We start from the raw sequence: 22,259 nt of genomic DNA, 5'->3' as shown, positions 1-22,259 counted from the left end.
TCGTTGGTCTCTGAATTCCTGTCTTTCCACGCCAGACCGCTGCCTAACGTGCATGACTCCCCATTTCCCGTAAAATCATAGGCTTGTGTGAGAACGTCACGCGTTTGGGTCCTGATCCAGTTCCGGTTCATGACAGTGAAGGCTTCCGCGTAGATTTCTGAAGCATAGCAACAAGTAACGGCTGAAATGTGATTGGGTAAATGCTCAAATATGGAAACACACATCTGGAAGCAGCGCAACCTGGAAGAAGCAATGCTGACAGGTAATAGTTTGGATGATCAAAATACAGTCATTAATCAAATCAAATCATCAAATGAATCTCATATTTTAGGCCAGCCCGCCAGAGAAAGCTTGTGTATTCAGTAGCTGCTTTCTGATCTGGAGGTCTGGCTCAAGACTCCACCTACCCTTTTTCTCGGTAAATCCACGCAAAAGGATCTCCTGATTAACTGAAAAAGAGGATCTCCGTAAAGGAGCCATGAGGAACACCAGTGGTTCGAACTTGCCCCGCGATACGACTTGGCTTGATCATGAAAAACAAAATAGTGAAAATAATGTACAGTAACGTTTTACCTTGTTACTTTGCACTCTATAATTCCTACACAGTGCGTTGTGGGTTAAGAAATATTCAATGAAAATAATAAAAACACACTCACACAAAATGGATGAAAGACTGCCGCCAGCTCAAGGCAAAAAGACAGGCCACAAATCCCAGAATTCAAAGAATCTCAAAAAGGATGCTATTTAAGTCAAAAATCAGGAACAAAGTAACAAACAAGTGAAACCAAACCTGGCATGGTTGTGGACGACAGCAGAGATGACTGGAATGTGGTTGGAAATGGCAGCCAGGATGACATTAGTTCCCTCAACTTAGTTCCCTCGAAGAGCATTGGGTTCACCTGCAGGAGGCAGTAGAGGACAAGATTGTTTTATTTAGTTTTTTTTACTAGACCAGCCCCGTTCAGGCGTCCCTCCCGAGTATATATCTTTCAAATATAATATATATTTGAATAAACATTGTACGTTAACTCATTACTTATGGTTCACTTTATAGATAACAGATTCCAAGTCTTGTATACTGTACTAGACAACTGTTTATTGTTTATTTTAGATGACCAATTTTTTGAAAACACAAGTAATGAATTTGAGAAAAAACGTCGTGATTGAATGAAAAAACGGGGAAAAATACTGTTTCACTCGAGTATACAGTAAATGTATAATATCAATCTATATCTATCTATCTAGACATCCAGACGTCTATCTATCTATCTAGACATCTATCTATCTAGACATCTAGAGATCTATCCATCTATCTATCTATCTATCTATCTATCTATCTATCTATCTATCTATCTATCTATCTATCTATCTATCTATCCATCTATCTATCTATCTATCTATCTATCTATCTATCTATCTATCTATCTATCTATCTATCTATCTATCTATCTATCTATCTATCTATCTATCTATCTATCTATCTATCTATCTATCTAGACATCTATCTAGACATCTATCTAGACATCTATCTAGACATCTATCTAGACATCTATCTAGACATCTAGACATCTATCTATCTATCTATCTATCTAGACATCTATCTATCTATCTGGACATCTATCTATCTATCTGGACATATATCTAGACATCTATCTACCCTGGTCATATCCCTCGAGAGGGCTGACAGACAGCAAGACAAACACAAACAAAAACAAAATTTAAAAAAGGGAAAAAGTAGCAAAAAACACACACAAAAATTTGGACCCAAATGCCAAAACACCCAAACAAGTTAGGCATCTCGGCACCAAAGTCGGTCATGCTTTCGTCCCTCCAGATGAGACGGGACACAAGAAAGCGGCCATGTCACTCGGGTCAGGGTGACACAACATACTCTTCTCTTCAACCGCAGGGTCTGACAGCTTTCACTGCTTTACCCCTGCTGCATCATAGAACGCGTCCAAACATCCCACTATCCTTTTACAACAACTCTCCACTCATTCCTATCACCAACAAGTGCTCTATATGTATAATGTATAATATAATATAGTCATTTGTTTCTATGGGACAAATAATGATATTATCATGCTACCTTCTGGTTCCGAGATTGATAGTTTTCAGTGTAGATGGAAAAATCTATTGTTCGGTGTAGGAAGAAGTTTCACAATGATAAAGTTAGTCGAACCAGAATTTAGATCTGTTTGACTGGTTAGTATGTCTGCCTTGCAGTTCAGAAGTCTCTGATTTCATTCCAGCTGCTGAGTGTGCAGAGTTTGCATGTTCTCCTTGAGCATGCCGGGGTTTTCTTTGGAAACTCTCATTTCCTCCCACATTCCATTTTTAGATGCAGGGGTTACAGCTGGGGTGACAAACAGGCGGCCGGCAGGCCGGATCAGGCCCGCTAAGGGATTTCTTCGAGGCATTAGTAAATACTGAATCAGTAGTCGCGATCTAATTATAAGGTAGTTGCTATTTTGAATGGTGAAATGATCCCGAAAGATGTGACGTAAACAACCCGGACATGCCGCCATAAGTAACGCAACACTATAACGGCCTACTTTCATCCTTCAGTCTTTCCATCTATCGAGCCACTGTAGCATCAATCCATCCATTGCTCACGCATCCATTCATCCATCCAGCCATCTTTATGTTTGGCCATCCATCCATATACCTGATCATACAATCAACGAGCTCTCTGTCCATCATCCATCCGTCCCTTATTATTCCTCCCTTCTTCCATCCTTCACTCTTTCCATCTATCGAGCCACTGTTGCATCAGTCCATCCTTTGCTCACCCCATCCATTCATCCATCGTGCCAGCCGTCTTTATGTTTGGCCATCCATCCATCCATCCATTCATCCATCCATCCATCCATATACCTGATCATACAATCAACGAGCTCTCTGTCTATCATCCATTTGTCCCTTATTATTCCTCCCTTCTTCCATCCTTCACTCTTTCCATCTATCGAGCCACTGTTGCATCAATCCATCCTTTGCTCACCCCATCCATTCATCCATCGTGCCAGCCATCCTTATGTTTGGCCATCCATCCATCCATTAATCCATCCATCCTTGCAACAAAACTTACATCGACCTTGAAAAACAGTTTTAATTTATCATCAGTTATCCCCATGTTGTTCTCCTGACCCTGTAATGGTTTTAGCATTTTATTTTCCACATGTGGCGAAAAGCAGTTTACTATAAATAATAAATTGAAACGGACTTTGGTTTCAGGTGGGAGGACGTGTTGGCAAAGTTAAAGGAGGAACACCAGACGACTGAGGAGACCCTTCGCCACGAACAGCAGTCAAGCCTTCGAAAAGGTCTCCCTTCAACTGGAACACCTGCAGTGTCAGTACTCCCCCCTTTTCACCGGAACAGGAAACTGCAGGTCACGGTTCACTCACCCGAGGTTAGTTCATGCACTTTACAAAAAAAATACTTCCAACGAAGCAAATTAATTTCTGATTTCCGTGAGGTTATTTCAGTTACAAGTGGAGGGACACGGAGTGCAATCCCTATTTTATGTGTTCTTTTTACTTTGGAAGAATAATTTGACCAACCTGATTGACTCACCAGGTACTCGCACCGATTAAGAGGACGAACCCATGAGTCTTAATCTTCGTTCTTTATGGCTACATTGATTGATTCCCCTCATTTTATCCGGTGCACATAATGCATTAGGGCTTGTTTTGAAAAACAAGCTCGAGAGACCTGCTTTCCAAATTTTCCACATACCTCATCAAACACTAAATTGTAGTCCCGAGCATCCAGCTGGCGTGTTTATTTTTAGAGGGATGGCTTGAAAACGCGCGGAAGCGTTTTTATTTTAATTGCTTTGACAAATACATTAACGATTTTCTGGCACTGTTAATGGATTCTGCTGCAATGCAAATAAAGTCTGAGGTACAGTGGCTTGCGAAACTATTCGGCCCCCTTGAACTTTGTGACTTTTTGCCACATTTCAGACTTCAAACATCAAGATATAAAACTGTAATTTCTTGTGAAGAATCAACAATAAGTGGGACACAATCATAAAGTGGATATTTGAAACTTTTTTAACAAATGAAAAACAAAAAAGTGGGTGTGCAAAATGATTCAGCCCCATTATCCATCCATTATCTGCACCACTTATCCTCAGTAGGGTCGCGGGGGTGTTGGAGCCTATCCCAGCTTTCTTCGGGCAGTGGGCATGGGAACACCCTGAACCGGTTACCAGCCAATCGCAGGGCACACAGGCAATTCACTCGCTCATTCACACCTAGGGACAATTTGGACCGGCCAACTAACCTGACATGTATGTTTTGGGAATGTGGGAGGAAACCAAAGTGCCCTGAGGAAACCCATGTAAGCACGGGAAGAACATGCAAACTCCACACAGGGTGTTCGATCTCGCAAACTCAGAACTGTGCCACACATGCGCTAACCACTGCGCTGCCGTGCTGCCCCTGATTCGGCCCCATTGAGTTAATACTTTGTAGCGCCAACTTTTGCTGCGATGACAGCTGCAAGTCGCTCAGGGTACGTCTCCATCAGTTTTGCACATGGAGAAAGTGATATTTTTGCCCATTGCCCCTTGCAAAACAGCTCGAGTTCAGTGAGGTGGGATGGAAAGCGTTTGTGAAGTTTTCAGTTCTTTCTACAGATTCTCAATTGGATTGAGGTCTGGACTTTGACTTGGCCATTCCAACACCTCGATATGTTTTTGGTGAACCATTCCATTGTGGCTTTTGCTTTATGTTTTGGATCATTGTCTTGTTGGAAGACAAATCTTCGTCCCAGTCTCAGGTCTTTTGCAGACTCCATCATGTTTTCTTCCAGAATGGTCCTGTATTTGGCGCCATCCATCTTCCCATCCATTTTAACCATCTTCCCTGTCCCTGCTGAAGAAAATAAGGCCCAAACCATGATGTTGCCACCACCATGTTTGACTGTGGGGATTGTGTGTTGAGGGTGATGAGCTGTCCTGCTTTTACGCCAAACATAACGTCATGCATTGTTGCCAAAAAGTTCAATTTTGGTCTCATTTGACCAGAGCACCTTCTTCCACATGTTTGGTGTGTCTCCCAGGTGGATTGTGGCAAACTTTAAAAGACACTTTTTGTGAAATGGCTTCCTTCTTGCCACTCTTCCGTAAAGGCCAGATTTGTGCAGGATACGACTGATTGTTGTCCTATGGACAGATTCTCCCACATCAGCTGTAGACCTCTGCAGTTCATCCAGAGTGATCATGGGCCTCTTGGCTGCATTTCTGATCAGGTTTTTCCTTGTATGAGCTGAAAGTTTAGGGGGACGAACCGATCCAGCTTTAAACCTCTCCACAACAGTATCTCGGACCTGCCTGGTGTGTTCCTTGTTCTTCATGATGCTCTGTGCGCTTTAAACAGATCTCTGAAACCATCACTGTGCAGGTGCTTTTATACAGAGACTTCATTACACACTGGTGGATTCCATTTATCATTGTTAGTCATTTAGATCAACATTGAATCATTCAGAGATCCTCACTGAATTTCTGGACAGAGTTTGCTACACTGAAAGTAAAGGGGCCGATTAATTTTGCACACCCACTTTTTTGGTTTTTATTTGTTAAAAAAGTGTGTTGCACTTCATGATTGTGTCCCAATTATTGTTGATGCTTCACAAGAAATTGCTGTTTTATATTTTAATGTTTGAAGCCTGAAATGTGGCAAAAGGTCACAAAGTTCAAGGGGGCCAAATAGTTTTGCAAGCCACTGTATGTCTGAAGATCAGTAAGAACACGTGCCTCTCACCAAACCAGTGGTCCAAAAGCCAATCAGAGGCTTACTTGAGATCCTCATGTTTAACCAGCATTCAGGTATTGCCATAAGAACTGCTGTATCCATTACACATTTGTTCACCTTAGTAGAAAACTGCAAAAGAGGTGTAAATTCCAGACAACCGAGCGCACCTGATTAAAAGCCGCATGCTTATATTTCAGAACCGAACTCAATATCATCTTTGTACAAGTTGCACCAAATTCTTCACGCTTGGGGAGGTTGGCGTTGTCATGGATGGCTGCAGAACTCCAACAGGGACCGGCACACCTAAAACCGTATTCAGTTGCTTACGTTACGTGTTTTCGGATCATGGGACCGTTCGAGATGGAAAAGACTGGAGCTATTCCGAAAACGAGCACATATTTACTACTAGGCCGAAGGAAAACATGAACAACGGTTGCATCAAGGAAAACCGGAGCCCTATATTTCTAGAAAGCAGCACTGGAGCAACCATGCTGTGGAGAATAGTGCCAGATTGCAACACAGACGTGTTTTTTGAGAGCTGTTGTCATATGTGGTTGCTGCTGTGAAAGACTAAATTGCATTCCTCAACCGTTGGCCTTTTGTTTACTTTTAACAACAACGAACATGTTAACCACAAGAGGGCGCTCGAAAACAACAGTTTCCTAAAGGCAGAACAGTTACCGTAAGCAGTATATTCCCACCACAATTCAAACAAGATTACATCAAGTAATCAAAACATTATTCATATTATTGCGCGGCATTATCTCAGGAGGTAAATCGCTCGTTTTGGGATCAAGAGGTCGCAGGTTCGATTCCCACCTCCTCTGTGTTATATGTCGAAGTGTCCTGGGGCAAGACACTGAATCCCTAATGCCCCCAATAAGCAGGTAGGTGCCTTGCATGGCTGACTCCCTATTGGTGTGTGGGTGTGTGTATGAATGGGTAAGTGTGAAGCCCATTGTAAAGCACTTTGGTAGGTCTTCATTGGCTTGAATTTGCTTGAACTTGCTATATAAATGCAGACCATTTACATTAAAAGTCCATTATTGTCCAAAATAACGACAAAAAAGGATTTGCAATGAGTTGGCGTCAAGCAATTAACATGTTAACCACAAGTGGGCACGTAAACACTATATGTTCCTCAAAGGCAGAACAGTTTCCGTATGAAGTGTCATTTGATTGTAACTGTGCATATCCTAATCTTTCCACTGGTATTTTAGGAGCAGAAGTAAATGGAAGGAGACCAAGAGGAAGGCCACGATTGACATGGATGGATGGTGTTATGAAAGCACTGAAGGAAAGAGGTCTAAATGTAGTGGAAGCTAGAGCTGTTGTTGGTGATAGGAATGAGTGGAGAGGTGTTGTAAAAGGATAGTGGGATGTTTAGACACGTTCTAAGGGACAGGCAGGGCACCTGTTTGATGCAGAAGGGGTAAACCAGTGAAAGCTTCGGTCCCTGCTGTTGAACAGAAGAGTATGTTGTGTCACCCTGACCCGAGTGACATGGCCGCTTTCTTGTGTACCGTTTCATCTGGAGGGACGAAAGCATGACCGAGGTGCTTCACTTGTTTGGGTGTTTGGGCATTCGGGTTAGCCATGGTCACATTTTTTGTGTTTTTTGCCACTTTTTTTCCTTTTGTATGTGTTTGTCTTGCTGTCGGTCTTAAAGGAATATGACCAGGGTAGATACAGTAGATAGAATAGATATTAGGAACACAGGATTATAAGGCACACTTTCATATTCGTGGCCATTATAAGGGATTTTAGATGCGCCTTATAGTCCGGGAAATACGGTAGGTTTTGCAGCTAAAGTGGGTTTTTTAAGAATTATAGCCCTTTGTTCAGAACTATGCAACGTGTATAGCACCTGTCCCAAGATTTTTAACATAAGAGTCAGGAGGTAACGTTGATCCTGAAGGAGCTGGAGTCAAAACATACAAGTGGGGATGCATGAGACCGAGGGTGTCGATCTGGCATGGACGGACGTGTCCCCACCAATATTGTCCCTGCCAATATGAGGGATCGATTCACGTCTCATTCACTTCGCACGACCAGAGTAAATCACGATCTGAACTGAAGCACTGACTCATAGAACCAGCGTGATTGGCTGCGTTTAGCTCAGATAGATAGATAGATAGATAGATACGTTATTCATCCCCGTAGGGAAATTCACACTTCCAGCAGTATCCTTGTGTTGAAAAATAAAATAATAAAGAAAGCAGGCGGTGTCCCCAGAGATTAACAGGATGGCCTCGGGGTGCTGTGTTTGTAGTTTAGCAACAGCGGAGTGGATGACGTCACACGCTAGGCCAAAAGTTCGACGTCCCTGCAGCAGATGGAATTCTTTGTGTTTACATGCCCAGGGTTACACCACCTCGTGTTCACGTAGATAGCGAGTCCGCCTCCTTTCCGCTTCCCACAGGCTTTTGTGTCTCTGTCTGCCCTAACAGCGCTGAAGCCGGGTAGCTCCACGTTAGCGTCCGGGATGCTAGACGAGAGCCATGTTTCCGTAAAAGACAGCAAATTGCACTCCCTGTACGCTGTTTTTCACCAGCACAGCCAGTTCGTCGGTCTTATTTGGTAGAGAGTTCATTTCCCATGATTACGGACGGCACCAAAGGCTTATAACGCCGCTAGCAGCTTAGCCTTCACCATAGCTCCGGCTCTGCAGCCACGATAGGGCCCCCTCATCATGCCGGCACGAGAATTCTTCAGGGCAAGGAGTTGATTCCTTGAATCAACGCATTTTTGTGTGTTAAATCCCATAACGATAGGATAGAAAGTAATCCAAAGTGTAGTTGTCAAACGGGACGAAAAACACCAAAGATAGAAGCAGACGATAAAAACAATAAATCATAAAAAGAGCGAAATAACAAGGAGCTGCTGGAAAGGCTGCCGCTCGCGACAGCGCCTATGATGTTTGGTTAGCATTTTGTTTGTTGAAACCTCTCTTCAAGAACTGAAAATGGTTTCCTATGTTTCGAAGTTACAAATGAAGAAAGTATACAACCTCTGTCCCTGCAGTTCACTCGAAAGAACTCGCGTTTGCTAACCTTGCATCCTGACGTCAGAGGTCCCTCAATTTTCTCCAAAGGGCCCTGTAGGGTCTTTTCAGTCTGCCACTCCTGACTTTGTGGGGTCCGACCCCCGCCGCCGTCTTTAAAATAACCCTATCTGCCCTTTCCCAGCTGCGTTTGATTTTTCCTCACTGGGTATCAGACTCTGGCAACACACCAACCCGGCAAAAGGCAGTAGTTTGCAGATGTTTCCGGTTTTGGAAGAGCTCAACGTCCCTCTCCATAAATTTCACTTTGTGGTCTCTTGATACTTGGACAGCCTGGAGATTATCAGCGAGGTCTAAAGGAAAGTTTCGCTTTTTGAGCTTTCTCCTCCACTTGTCCGTCGCGCCAAGTGCTGTTAAACGCTCGTAAACTCCAACTGCTTTTATTCACATTTGGCAACCGGTCGACGGAATGATGACTGATGTGTGTTTTGCGCTGCCGTTTTATTCGTTTTTTTTATGGATTTCTGTTTAACATGGAAAGCTACAATCTCGGACTATTTTACTGTGAAAACCTGATAGCTATATAGATAGAGATAAATATAATTTCAACTTTTTTGGTCACTTTACTGAAAAAAGTAATACATTACAGTGACTAGTTACTCCATTTAAAAACGAATTAAGTAACCCCCCAGATGAGTGAGACCCAAAATTAGCGTGTTACTCTGCACAGGGGTGTCAAACTCATAACTCGGGGGCCACACGATAGAACAAACATTCTCCGGGGGGCCAGACTAATAGACTGAAGAGAAAGAAAATAGGAGAGAAAGAAATAAGAGACAGAGAGGGAGAGAAAAAGAGAATGTGGGACAAAGAAAGGCAGAAAGAGAGAGAGAAAAGGTGAGGAACAAAAGAGATAAAAAAGACAAATAGTGAGAGAGGGCAAAATAAAGAGAGAGAAAGAAAGAAATCCAAAGAGAAATAGAAAGAGAGTCAAGTTATGTTTAAATTGAAAGAGAGAAGGAGAGAAAAGGGGAGAGTAAGAGAGAAGGGTAGAAAGAGAGAAGGGGAAAGCAAGAGAGAAAGAGAGAAAAGAGAGAGAAAAGGAAAAAAGCAATAGAGCAAAAGAAGGTAAAAAGACACGGAGAGCGAAAGAGACAGAAGAACAAAGAAAGAGAAAAAGAATAGACAGAGAGAGTGAAAGTGAGTGAGTGAGTGAGTGAGTTGTCTGTCTCTGTGTGCCCTGCGACTGTCTGGCAACCAGTTCAATGTGTCCCCTGCCCACTGGCCGAGGACAGCTTGCATGGGCTCCGGCAGCCCCGCGACCCTACTAATGACAAGCGGTGAAAAAAATGGAAGGATGGAGAAACACAGTAACAAAGCATGCAGTAAAGTCAGTGGGATCACTCAATTTGATCAAAACCCCGAAACTAACTCAATTGTGTGACTGCTGAAGACTGAGTCAATCCACATACTACAACGACAGTGTTCGGGTGGCAAGAGGGGGCATGTCAGTTTTTCTTGAGCCCTATCCAGACCCTAATCTCAGTACCCAAACGGGCAACCTTTTACATCCAGGCGTGACGTGAGCCCTCGCTCTTGCCAAGAGGGATCAAAGTACAGCTCCAAATCCATCTCTGATCCAGAGACAGCTGCGTACCATTAACGCTCCCTCCTTTCGTTTCAACGCTTTAGCTTCTGAAAATCGCAAAGCATAAATCAAAATAACTAACAGAAAAAACTCAAACAAACTCTGACTTGTGAAGGATTTTATACATTGGACTATAAAGGATTTTATACGATCGAATACAAATTACATTTAATGGAAAAGATATTCAATGACTGGGCTGTGGTGCGAGGTCAGGGCACCCGGGTGGAAAATGTTGTTTACAGGAACGGCGGGAACGAGAAGTACGGCTGATAAGATAATTAGCACATCCAGACGCTGTTGACGCAGAGAGGCCCTGATGACGTAGAAACGCTCTGTGTTGTTTTGAGTATTCTAGACATCGCGACGCCCTCGGGGGGCTTCCTTGGCACGCCCATGGGAGGAGTCGGCACCCCATTATGCGGGGAGAAGATGGCCATTAGGAGAAAGCTAAAGGACTTGAGAAAAAGGCTTCCCAGAGACTCCAACGTGACTAATTCGGCCGTTTTCGATGGAGTACACTTAGCTAAATTGTTAATGAAATTAAATCTGCCCCCGTGTGAAAATCTCGGCTTCCTGATCCTTTTCCCTCAAGAAACGAGCGCGCGTAAATTGTTGGGTGAATGTAGGTTGTGTTTGGTTAATGGATTCAGATAACTTATTTTGAAAAATTTGGTAAACGGTACTTTTTGATATTCAATTCCAACACCTGAGATGATGTGGTCTCCTCCAGACATCCTTGACAATGTGGCATCTACGTTACAGGGATGGTTGGCAATGGAGGAACTGCAGGAGCTGAGTTAAAAAAAAAAAAATGCTTCCTGACTGAAGAAGGAGAATTCTTCCGGGTGACTGAGATACCAGGTCCAATAATACCAACAATAATTTCATGGAGAAAAGGAATTCATAATTGAATAAGAAAATTGTACTTGCATGTACTTTTTCCTTCTGCAGTGAACGTCCAAGCTACTTCATTTTTGAACTTTTTTATAATAAACCTCATTCATGTCAACAAAATGTTCATTAACAATATATATGATATAACGCATGTACGATATAACATGTTAAACTACATAAATAAACACGTTGGAAAAAAAATATGGTGTAAGATTATTTGGTATTTTGTCAGGGAAAATACGACATTTTGTAAGGGCATGGAGCCCTGGAGCGCGACAGGTATGAATCCATTTGAGTATTTAAATATTCATATTATTAATTCTGTTGTACTTAATACACCTTATGGTTATCCATCTACAGTATTTGATTGAAGTATTCGCTGTCTTTTTGTATCTCTCTCTGTCTCTTTGTCTCTGTCTTTCTCACTCTCTCTCTTTCTGTCTCTTTGTCTCTCTATGGGTATCTCTGCCTGTGTCTGTCTGTCTGTCTCTTTCTGTAGAGCTCTCTCTTTGTGTCATTCTCTCAGTTAATGTCTGTCTGTCTGTCGGTTTGTCAGTCCGTTTGTCTCCATTTCTCTTGCTCTCACTTTCTGTCTGTCTCTTTGTCCCTTTCTGTCTCTCTCTGTGTCTGTCTTTCTCCCTCTCTCTTTGTCTCTCGCTCTCTCTGTCTCCCTCTCACTCTGTTTTTTTCTCTCTGTCTCTTTGTCTTTCTGTCTCCCCGCTCTGTGTGTGTGTGTGTCTCTCTCTCTCTCTCTCTCTCTTTCTCTCTCTCTCTCTCTCTCTCTCTCTCTCTCTCTCTCTCTCTCTGTATCTTTCGGTGTATTTCTCTGTTTCTGGCCCTCTGCCTGTCTTTTTCTGTAGCTCTCTCTGTGTCTTTCTATCCGTTTATCTCTCTGTATGTCTCTGTCTTCCTCTCTGTCTCTCTCGCTCTGTCTGTCGGTTTGCCGGTCTGTCTGTCTCTTTGTCTCCATCTCTCTTGCTCTCTCTTTCAGTCTGTCTCTTTGTCCCTTCCTTTCTCTCTATTTGTATTTCGCTTTCTCTCTCTTTGTCTCTCGCTCTCTTTGTCTCCCTTTCACTCTGTCTTTTTCTCTCTGTCTCTTTGTCTCTTTCTGTCTCTCGCTCTGTCTATCTCTGTCGCTCTCTCTCTCTCTCTCTCTCTCTCTTTCTGTGTATTTCTTTGTGTCGGTCTCTCTGCCTCTCTCTTTCTGCGCTGGAGATACAGTACACAGTATGTTAACACACGAACTATGAAGAGGAAGCGGATTTCTTCTTCGGGGTGGATGCTGGGTGGCCTCTCACCATGCCACCAAACGCTGGTAGCACTACAATACTCTCCTGTACTTGGAAAAAGGTGCACACAATACAAAATCTAACTTACAGCAATGTCCGGATATTTTTCGACATCCCCCACCAAAAATATACAGTTTTTCGTAAGTTGATTGGTCGTAAGTAGGGGAGCGTCTGTACTATCCAGTGGAACCTCGGTTTTCGAACGCGTCTCAGTTCGAACAAATCGGTGTCCGACCAAAAATTTCGAGAAATTCTTGCTTCGCTGTCCGGTCAAAAAATCGGAGTTCGAACGCCGGTGATGCGTTGCTGAGCGGCGCACGGGTGTTTTAGCCCCTTATTATGCCTCCGAAGAAAGTCAGTGCAAGCAGCAAAGTTGCTACAGGTGAAAAAAGAAAAGTAGTGCGTACAACTATTGCATTTAAGAAAGAAATAATAGCCAAATATAAAGGAGGTGTGCGAGCGCCTTCTGCTGACCACCACAAAGGTAAGAAATCTTGTTCATAAGATTACGATAACGTGAACGTACGATTAGCCTGGGTTAGCTTTATGTTTACGTTGAACATTCAAGGTAAACATTCAGGGTGTTGGAACGGAGCCCAACATTCAGGGTGTTGGAACGGAGCCCCCTTTCCAATGAACTGCTCACCACTTGTTGTGGAGACCCGGGTGCTAAATGACTTGTAAACGACCTGATTTTTTAATTTTTACACGTTCATGTTAGGGTTAGCTTTATGTTTACGTTGAACATTCAAGGTAAACATTCAGGGTGTTGGAACGTATTAAAACGATTTACATTATTTTTAATGGGAAAAATGATTTCGGTGATCGAACAGATCGGTTTTCGAACAGGGTTCTGGAACGGATTATGGTCGAGAACCGAGGTTCCACTGTACTATACAAAAAAAGTGTGATTATTCCCCCAAAACAAATTTAGAAAAAAACGTACTCTTTAAAAAACCATCCAGGGAGATTTCAGATACAGATTTTTACACATCACTGTGACACCTTTTTATGATAAAATATTAAATTACGTGATATATATATTAGGGATGGTCACAGGCATCAGTATAAATCTAATCACTCTGTAAATGCCAAAAAGAGCTGACTCAGCACTTTTGGTTTGGTTGACTCATTTTTTTCCAGGCCAGACATTAAATATCAACAGGATTTTGCAGGCAATTCTGTAGGTTACCCCAGATGTGAAAACTCTCCCCCCAAAAAGCTGCCTCTATATTTTTTGTTTTGCTGACCAAGCAGCTTTCCCAGAAAGACATTCTACTCTCTCAGACAAGAACAAGTTTGGTCAGGATCTCAATCTTGACTCTCGATAGGCACACATCCATCCTAGTTTCCTTTTAGCAATAAACATGTTAACCACAAGAGGACACTAAAAGACCATTGTCTATGTTTCTAAAAGGCAGAACAGTTACCATATGCAGTATCATTTCACTGTAACTATGCTTATCCAAATGTACCGGATAGTAGGGCACACTTTCAAATTTCTGGCCAATTTAGGGTTTTTAGGGTACTTCTTATGGTCTGGAAATCTCATTATAATGAAAAGCAACTTAACAAAGGAACGTTTCAAACTCAACAAGGTCGATTTACGCGACAGAGGACTTATGAGTTTGCCCCCCTTTTGCTCATTAAATGGCCTCGTTGCCTGGCACTCCTCCCCCTTTGAGCCCTCGAGGACCCTACACCATCCCCCAGTCCCATGCGCAGCCCTTTCCAGATACTTGGTCAGAGCCGAAGGAAGCAGACGGGGGCTAACTTTTTGCTTTTGAAGCCTCACCTGTCCCGAGAAGCTGCGGCGGGTGATGCTTCTGTGCTGGAACAGCAGTTGGAGAGGCTTCAACTGCGGGCGGAAGGACTGCACGCCAAGGTGAGGCAAGAACACAAGGTGACTCACATGGGAAAGTTTTGCCACACGTGAAGTCGAGCAGTGGTCGGCAACCACCAGGTCGTGAACCGGAACTGGGCCGTGGGTCGTTTGGCACCTGGGCCTCATGGATAGTTATTTTTGACTCTTACTGCTGTTCTTAGTTTTGACAATTATGAAGTGTTCATACCAGGGATGTCAAGCTCAGTTTGGCTCTGGGGCCGCATCCAGTTTTTCTGTTCTGAGGCCGGCCAGTTTCAGAGCAGGACGCCTATCGTCCCCGCCCCAAAACATACACAAGAGAGCAGAGAGAGTCGAAATGAGAGGGGAACACGTTGTTTATTTCATCCAAACATTCAGTCCCGTTCCAAAGTTGTCCGGGCGAGAGTGGCATTTATACTGTGTTCGGTCAGCAAAGATGTGTGGTTTTTCTCTAGTTGGGCGCTTGATTTGAGTTGCCCTGACCAAGACAAATTCTTATCAGTTAAGCAAATAATTGGAGTCCAAATTCTTATCAGTTAAGCAAATAGTTGGAGACGCCCTGACCCGGCCAAAGTCCTGTCAGTCACGCACCTTCCAAATGTTTCTACTTTTTATTCCACAATATATCCTCCCCTTGGAAATTTATCTCCCACACGCCCAATCAGATAAACAAAAACAACCGGAAAATTGAAATGTAAGAAAAATAAAGAGTAAAGGTAAAGTATACTAAATCATAACTGTACTTCTAAAGCACGAATTCTAAATGACCCGAATTGTATTCTTAGCCGCTGGCGCATCAGCCTGCTGTAATTGATTAATTTTAACTTTATTGTTAACGCTTTGCTTAAAAATCTCCGACACTTCAAACATTGACTTCAACATACCATCAAACCATGCACTAGTTGTTTCTACTTTTTATTCCACAATACCAGATCAGTAAAAGAATGTCAACTCTAAATTTTAGCTTTGGTTTTCAGTAGTCTGCTTTATCACTCAGTAACCTACCCTATATCAGTATAATCACAGATGACATTTATTCACTAACAATGGGGAAACATATTTTCATATTTGGCATTAAATGGTTTATTTAAACAGTTGAATGAATGCAGTTGTACACCTAAACCAACTCACCACGCTATAACTAACTCAACACTTACCTTTAGCTGCGGGGAGAACCATTTGGTTTGTATTTATTTAAAAAAAAATCATAACTTTTGATAGAGATGACAAAGAGAGAGAGACAGAGAAAGACAGACAAAAAAGAGAGAGAGAGAGAGAGAGAGATACAGAGAAAATGAGAGGGACAGAAAGGACATATTAGAAATGTTTAACAGGCTGAATCCATCCCGCGGGCCGTATGTTTGACCTACTTGCCTTATACTGTATGTATTCGTGTATAAACACATTTCTTTAACTTACAAAAAACACTCGAGGTTTGTCAGACGCTGCATTACTTACGAACGAGATCGCTTCAGTGCTTTATTTTGTATGTTTAAGGCTTGTATAAGTAACCTGTATTGTTTTGTACTAAAAAAAATAAACATTTCATAAAATAATATGCTCTATAAAGATAAATAAAGTGAAATTTAACTTACTTTTGGAAGATGAGCTTCAAGAGTTAGGCGACTTCCTCTTCTGTGGTAGAAAGTGACCAAAAAAAGCGATCTGACCATTTTCTCAACCTCATCAAGCTTTCTTATTTCACTTTCATTTAAAAAGAAACGGCTCGCCTCTTCTTTACACTTTACACCAACCATATTGAATGGATGCACGAAATATTAAACAATACAAATTTCAAAGTTCTTAGCGCGCTGGAGATACAGTATACTATGTTTACACACGAACTAGCAAGAGGAAGCCGGATTTCTTCTTCCTATACAAACAATATACATTAGCAGAATTATCTTCCAACATAACATAAGTGTGTTCATGAATATATATATATATATATATATTTTTTTATATCTTCCTTATTTCCCAACTGGATTATTCGCAGGGTTTTGGAACACAGTACTCTGTGTGTAAACGGCAAATAACTAATTAGAAACTCATTAAAAGTCACCTGCTATATTCGACTTTCAACAAATTGCCTGCACGATTGAGGTCATAAAATGGTGGACAGACAGTTTTCCACATCAAATACCATTCCCTACTTTTTTTTTACATTTGACGGCTTTCTGTATTCAACTTCCAACTTTTAACAGCTTGCCTTTCAATTACATCAATACCCTAGTCCAGGGGTGTCGAACTCATTTTAACTTGGGGCCACACGATAGAACAAACATTCTAGTAGATTAGAGAGAAAGAATAAAAGAGATAAATAAATAAGAGAAAGAGAGGGAGAGAAAAAGAGAGAGTGGGACAAAGAAAGAGAGAAAGGGAGAGAGAGAGAGAGAGAGAGAGAGAGAGAGAGAGAGAGAACACAAGAAACAAAAGAGATGAAAAGAGAAAAAGTAAGAGAGGGGAAAAGAAATAGAGAGAAAGAAAGAAATCCAAAGAGAAATAGAAAGACAGTCAAGTTATGTTTATTTCTATAGCCCTTATGAAATGAAATGAAATGATCTGCATTTCTATAGCGCTTTTCAAGTCAATGACTTCCCAAAGCGCTTTACAATGTGCTCCACATTTCCCAATAGCGGCCTTGCAGCCATGTAAGGCGCTAACCTGCTTATTGGGGGTATTAGGGGTTCAGTGTCTTACCCAAGGACACTTCGACATGTAACACGGGCAAGCTGGGATTCGAACTCATAAAGCATCTCAAAGGGCTGAAAGAGAGGAGAGAAATGAGGAGAGAAAGAGAGAAGGGGAGAAAGAGAGAAGGGGAAAGCAAGGGAGAGAGAGAGAAAAGAGAGATATAAGAAAAAAAGGAAGAGAGAGCAATGGAAGGTAAAAAGATAGATAGATAGATAGATAGATAGATAGATAGATAGATAGATAGATAGATAGATAGATAGATAGATAGATAGATAGATAGATAGATAGATAGATAGATAGATAGATAGATAGATAGATATTTTATTACTTAAAAAGTCACAGAGAGAAATAGGAATAAGAGAGGGAGAGAAAAAGAGAATGTGGGACAAGGAAAAAGAGAAAGGGAGAAAGCAGGGGAGGGAGAGAACGTGAGAAACCAAAGAGATAAAAGAGAACTGGTGAGAGAGGGGAAAAGAAAGAGAAAGAAAGAAATCCAAAGAGAAATTGAAAGAGAGAAGGAGAGGAAAATAGGAGGGAAAGAGAGAACGGTAGAGAGAGAGAGAACGTGAGAAACAAAAGATATAAAAGAACACAAATAGTGAGAGAGGGTAAGAGAAAGAGAGAAGGGAAGAGAAAGATAGAAAAGAGAGAGATAAGGAAAAAAAGGAAGACAGAGCAAAAGAAGGTAAAAAGACACAGAGAGAAATAAGAATAAGAGAGGGAGTGAAAAAGAAAGTGTGGGACGAGGAAAGAGAGAGAGAAAGAGAGAGAGAGCGAGAAAGAGAGAGAACGTGAGAAACAAAAAAGATAATAAGAGAAACAGTGGGGGAGGGGAAAAGAGAGAAAGAAAGAAATTGAAAGAGAAATTGAAAGAGAGAAGGGTAGAAAGAGAGAAGGGGGAAGCAAGAGAAAGAGAAAAGAGAGTGAAAGGGGAAAAAGGAAGAGGGAGCAAAAGACACAGAGAAAGAAAGAGAGAGAGAGAGAGAGAGAGAGAGAGAGAGAGAGAGAGAGAGAGAGAGAGAGAGAGAGAGAGAGAGAGAGAGAGAGAGAGAGAGAGAGAGAGAGAGAGAGAGAGAGAGAGAGAGAGAGAGAGAGAGAGAGAAATACAACTACAGCGTCTTTGTGAGAAGCATCTGGCTTTGGTAACATCGAGTGGACATATTTCAACCTGCAGCTCGTTTTTCTCTTGCATTGTCTCACGGGCCAAATCGAATCCCTTGACGGGCCTGATCTGGCCCGCGGGTCGCCTGCTTAACACCCCTGCGCTAACCACTTAGTTTGCGATGTACCGTAGTTATTTCCTTAGAAATTAAAGTTTTTTCATTTGGAGTGAAGATTCTGGAGTGGCCCCTGACAACCAGATGGCTCCTAGGAGCTCAGATATTTGTGTGCCTGCATCCATTGTTTTCACGAGTGACGGCAGCTTTTAAGGCCTGTTTAATACCCAAGAGTCCAGCAGAGCTACAAATCACGGGTTGAAAAGAAAGCCGGGCTAGTTGGGATCAAATAAATGCCGGCAAATAGCAAAATATACAAAAATGTGAGGCGAAGTACTCGAGAGCGAACAAACACCGTCACCGTATCCGCTGTGCGATGGGACGTTTTAACGGCCTTAAGTAAATGGATCTTTTTAATCAAGCATTCCCCGAGGAAGCGTTACCCCCATTCAGTGTCAACTATGAGTGTCACGGAATGGAAGGGGTGACCGGACCAGAGCGGAGGCAGGAGGCAGGAAGGGAGAACTCAATTGCGTGACGATCCAAAACTTTTATTTACCAAAATAAAAGTTGTCCATAACTCAGGGATAAGACAGAACAAACAGGTTTTAACAAAACGTGCAAACACAGGCTTCTTCCAACTCAACAAAACAGGACAAGGCATAACAGAACGGACAATGTGTATATAATGAGCCAGCACCCGCAAAGCCCACAATCCAGCCTTAAATAGCAGACACGCGATTAGTTGAACTGCTTCAGCTGGTGCCCAGGGGGCGGGGCAGATCGGTCGCCAAGGCGACCATGACAATGAGACTATGACACTACTACAAAAATTGTTTTTGATTTTTATTCTTTTATTCAAAACTATCGCTTTGAATACCAAAGTATAACGTAGCAGCAAGCAATTTTGGCACAAAAAAAGATCCTAAATGAAAAATTCAATCATCTCACTTTAAATCCGGTGCGGCTAATACAAAAACAAAATTGAGTTATGTTCTTAAATTTTAGCATGTACACTCTGTTGTCTAGAATCTACAGTGATGTATGTTCAAAATTTGAGGATACATATTGTAAGGTTTTAACATTTACTAAACTGAAATCTGACTCCATCAGACACTTCACATGTCTTGTCCAAACCCGTACAGTTGGTGCATGTTCTAAAGTCAGGGAAATGATTGAGCCGAGTGCCGCATATAGTCCGCATATCAATTTATTTAGCCGAATCACATAGTTGAGCAAATCAGGTTTCTGTTTGGGCCAATTACAATAGTGTGCAGGGGACAGAGCGACGGGGGTTTCCGGGTTGCCCCTTTAATGCCGCATGGGATGGACTGTCCACACCCCATGATCAAGCCTCTGGCTGATTGGTCCGCGCCGTGTTGATGCAATTTTAAGCATTGGGAGAAAAGTGATAGGTCATCGCCCTTGCCCCCAGCGAGGTGATTAAATCATTGTTATCTGCACAGACTGAAAACAAGGAAAACATTCCAAAGCACAGGCGTTTAAAAAGTTCCACTCCAGGCTCAGGTGACACAAAGGATAAGTATTTTTGAGTATAAGTTGAATAAAACAGCGCATAAAATATAACTTCAATATCCAGTAATCCCTGGCTGTATCGCGGTTTACTTTTTGCAGTTTCGATTCTTAAAAGTTGAATTGTCATTGATAGTTACGTATTCTGCATTGTGTTCTGCAGCAGACAGCACACAGCAAATGCTATCACTGAGGCAGGTTTCAGAAGGTTTTGCGTGGGTGCGCGATTGTGATAGGCTGGTTTGTAGTATATTGTAAAGAAATCTATCGATGATATTGGCCTCTGACGAAATTCAGAAAAGGGCAAACAAATGCTGATCACCACCTGGGTGCTTCATGGATTGCTATCGAGTCCAAGAAGAGACTGAGGCGGCGTCTGGAGAAAAGGCACAGCGGTGTCACAGGCCTCACATGCTACCCCTGCAGGAACCTTTATCTCACCAAGGGAAAGCACTACATTTGTGACACTTGTACCTTAATCTGTGCCTTCGCTTAGAAAACGCTGGTCTACTAGTGATCCCAAGAGCCAAGAAGAAATCCACAGGTTTGAGAGCGTTCTCTGTTCGGGCCCCGGTGCTGTGGAATGCCCTGCCCTCTGGGATTCGATCTGCAACCTTGGTGGAACTGTTTAATTCCAGGCCTAAAACACACTTCTATTCCATAGCTTATGAATGAGGTTGACTTTAGGAAGCTGTCAACTGGACATTCTGTTATTACAGGGGCTTGCGAAACTATTTGCCCCCCTTGAACTTTGTGCTCTTTTGCCACATTACAGACTTCAAACACAAAGATATAAAACAAATAAAGAAAGAATCAACAATAAGTGGGACACAATCATTGGGATGTTTAAAGCTTGGGAAATCTTTTTGTATCCAAATCCAGCTTTAAACTTCTCCACAGCAGTATCTCGGACCTGCCTGGTGTGTTCCTCCCTTCTTCATGATGCTCTCTGCACTTTAAACGGACCTCTGAGACTATCACAGTGCAGGTGCATTTATACAGAGACTTGATTACACACAGGTGGATTCCGTTTATCATCGTTAGTCATTTAGATCAACATTAAATCATTCAAAAATCCTCACTGAACTTGTGGACAGAGTTTGCTGCACTGAAAGTAAAGGTTTTTATTTGTTAAAAAAGTTAAGAATATCCAACAACGTGTGTTCCACTTCATGATTGTGTCCCACTTTTTGTTGATTCTTCACATTCTTCATGTAGATGTATATTACTGGTGTATTACTAGTCTGTAGTCTCTACGGCCTTTTGATGTTTCTTGTAATTAAGGCCTTTCCAAATAAACACTTGAGTTGACTTGATCATCACAAGGACCTGGCTCCAACCCACGGATCCCTGATGCTACATCACTTACACTGAAAGGAGAAACCCTCCAATTTCGTTGAACTATTACTGATATCTAATCGAAAAATCAATGTCTTTTTTGGAACGCAACCCCTTTGCAAAAAACGAGGGTTTACTGTAATCCAAAGATGTGTGTTAGTCGAGGTTGTCGACAAACAAAAAACATTAACAGTGCAAAATACTTCATATGTGAATACATTCATAGTCCTTGTCTAAATACGCAGATCAAAGGTGGCAGACACCAAAGCAATGACAAGGCAATGATGTCCTGGCATCGCCACAAAAAGCTAACTGAACGTCCAGTAGCTTTACGATGATGCAGTCCCTTTTCTAACCACCGCATATCATTTCAGTGGACTTTGTTATTTCTCGACTGAAAGATTCACTTTTTTAGTTTGTCTTGTGCGAATCTGTAGTCTGGTTACTTAAGCTGTTTCTTTATGTTGCATCCGTCAATTCTAGTAGACAAAAAATGGTCTTGCACTCTCTTGATCAAATACCACAAATTGCTAACTAGCTCTATGCCTGGACTATCTTGAATGACAAGAACAAGGAGCTCTGCGATTGGCTCAGGCAGAATGAAAACAGGGTGTGCCATGGCGCTAAACTCAGCATTGAAGAAAGCTGGAAAAGGTAATTATATATATATATATGTGAGAGGCACAGTGCTAATTGTAGCTATCAATCTTGAGCTAGTACCTGGAATCGGATTGCTACTATTGTTTTTAGTCATGTATGATACATACAACTGGAACAAAATAACTATAAATCTAAAAATGAAGACACAGAACACAGAATTGCAGTTGAAATCGGTCTATGTTGGTACAACAGAAGGAGGGCTTCTCCTTTCAGTGCAAGAAATCAATTTAGAGAGCGTCCGGCGAGCTGCACGCTAGCGCGGGATCCTCGGCGTGACCCAGGTCTCCGTGATGATTAAAATACAAGAGTCACGAATGTAGCGGTTTCCCACGAGTTGTAGCTCCAGATCATCCGTT

At 42.1% G+C, this 22,259-nt stretch overlaps 1 protein-coding gene across 1 annotated transcript in view; it reads left to right on the top strand.

The window, feature by feature from the left end:
• The first annotated feature begins 14,350 nt into the window (after nt 1-14,350).
• LOC148346495 (nesprin-2) overlaps nt 14,351-22,259 on the top strand; it is a 43,966-nt gene continuing 36,057 nt past the window's right edge. Inside the window, exon 1 of the mRNA XM_088325002.1 lies at nt 14,351-14,482. The gene's annotated coding sequence lies outside the window, so the exon portion shown is untranslated. The remainder of the gene's footprint in view (nt 14,483-22,259) is intronic.

Source organism: Urocampus carinirostris, chromosome 20 (genome assembly GCF_059441175.1).
Source record: "Urocampus carinirostris isolate Australia breed hairy pipefish chromosome 20, RoL_Ucar_1.0, whole genome shotgun sequence".
NCBI lineage: Eukaryota > Metazoa > Chordata > Actinopteri > Syngnathiformes > Syngnathidae > Urocampus > Urocampus carinirostris.
The sequence above is the reverse complement of the archived record's forward strand: the minus strand, read 5'-3'. Positions and strand labels throughout refer to the sequence as shown.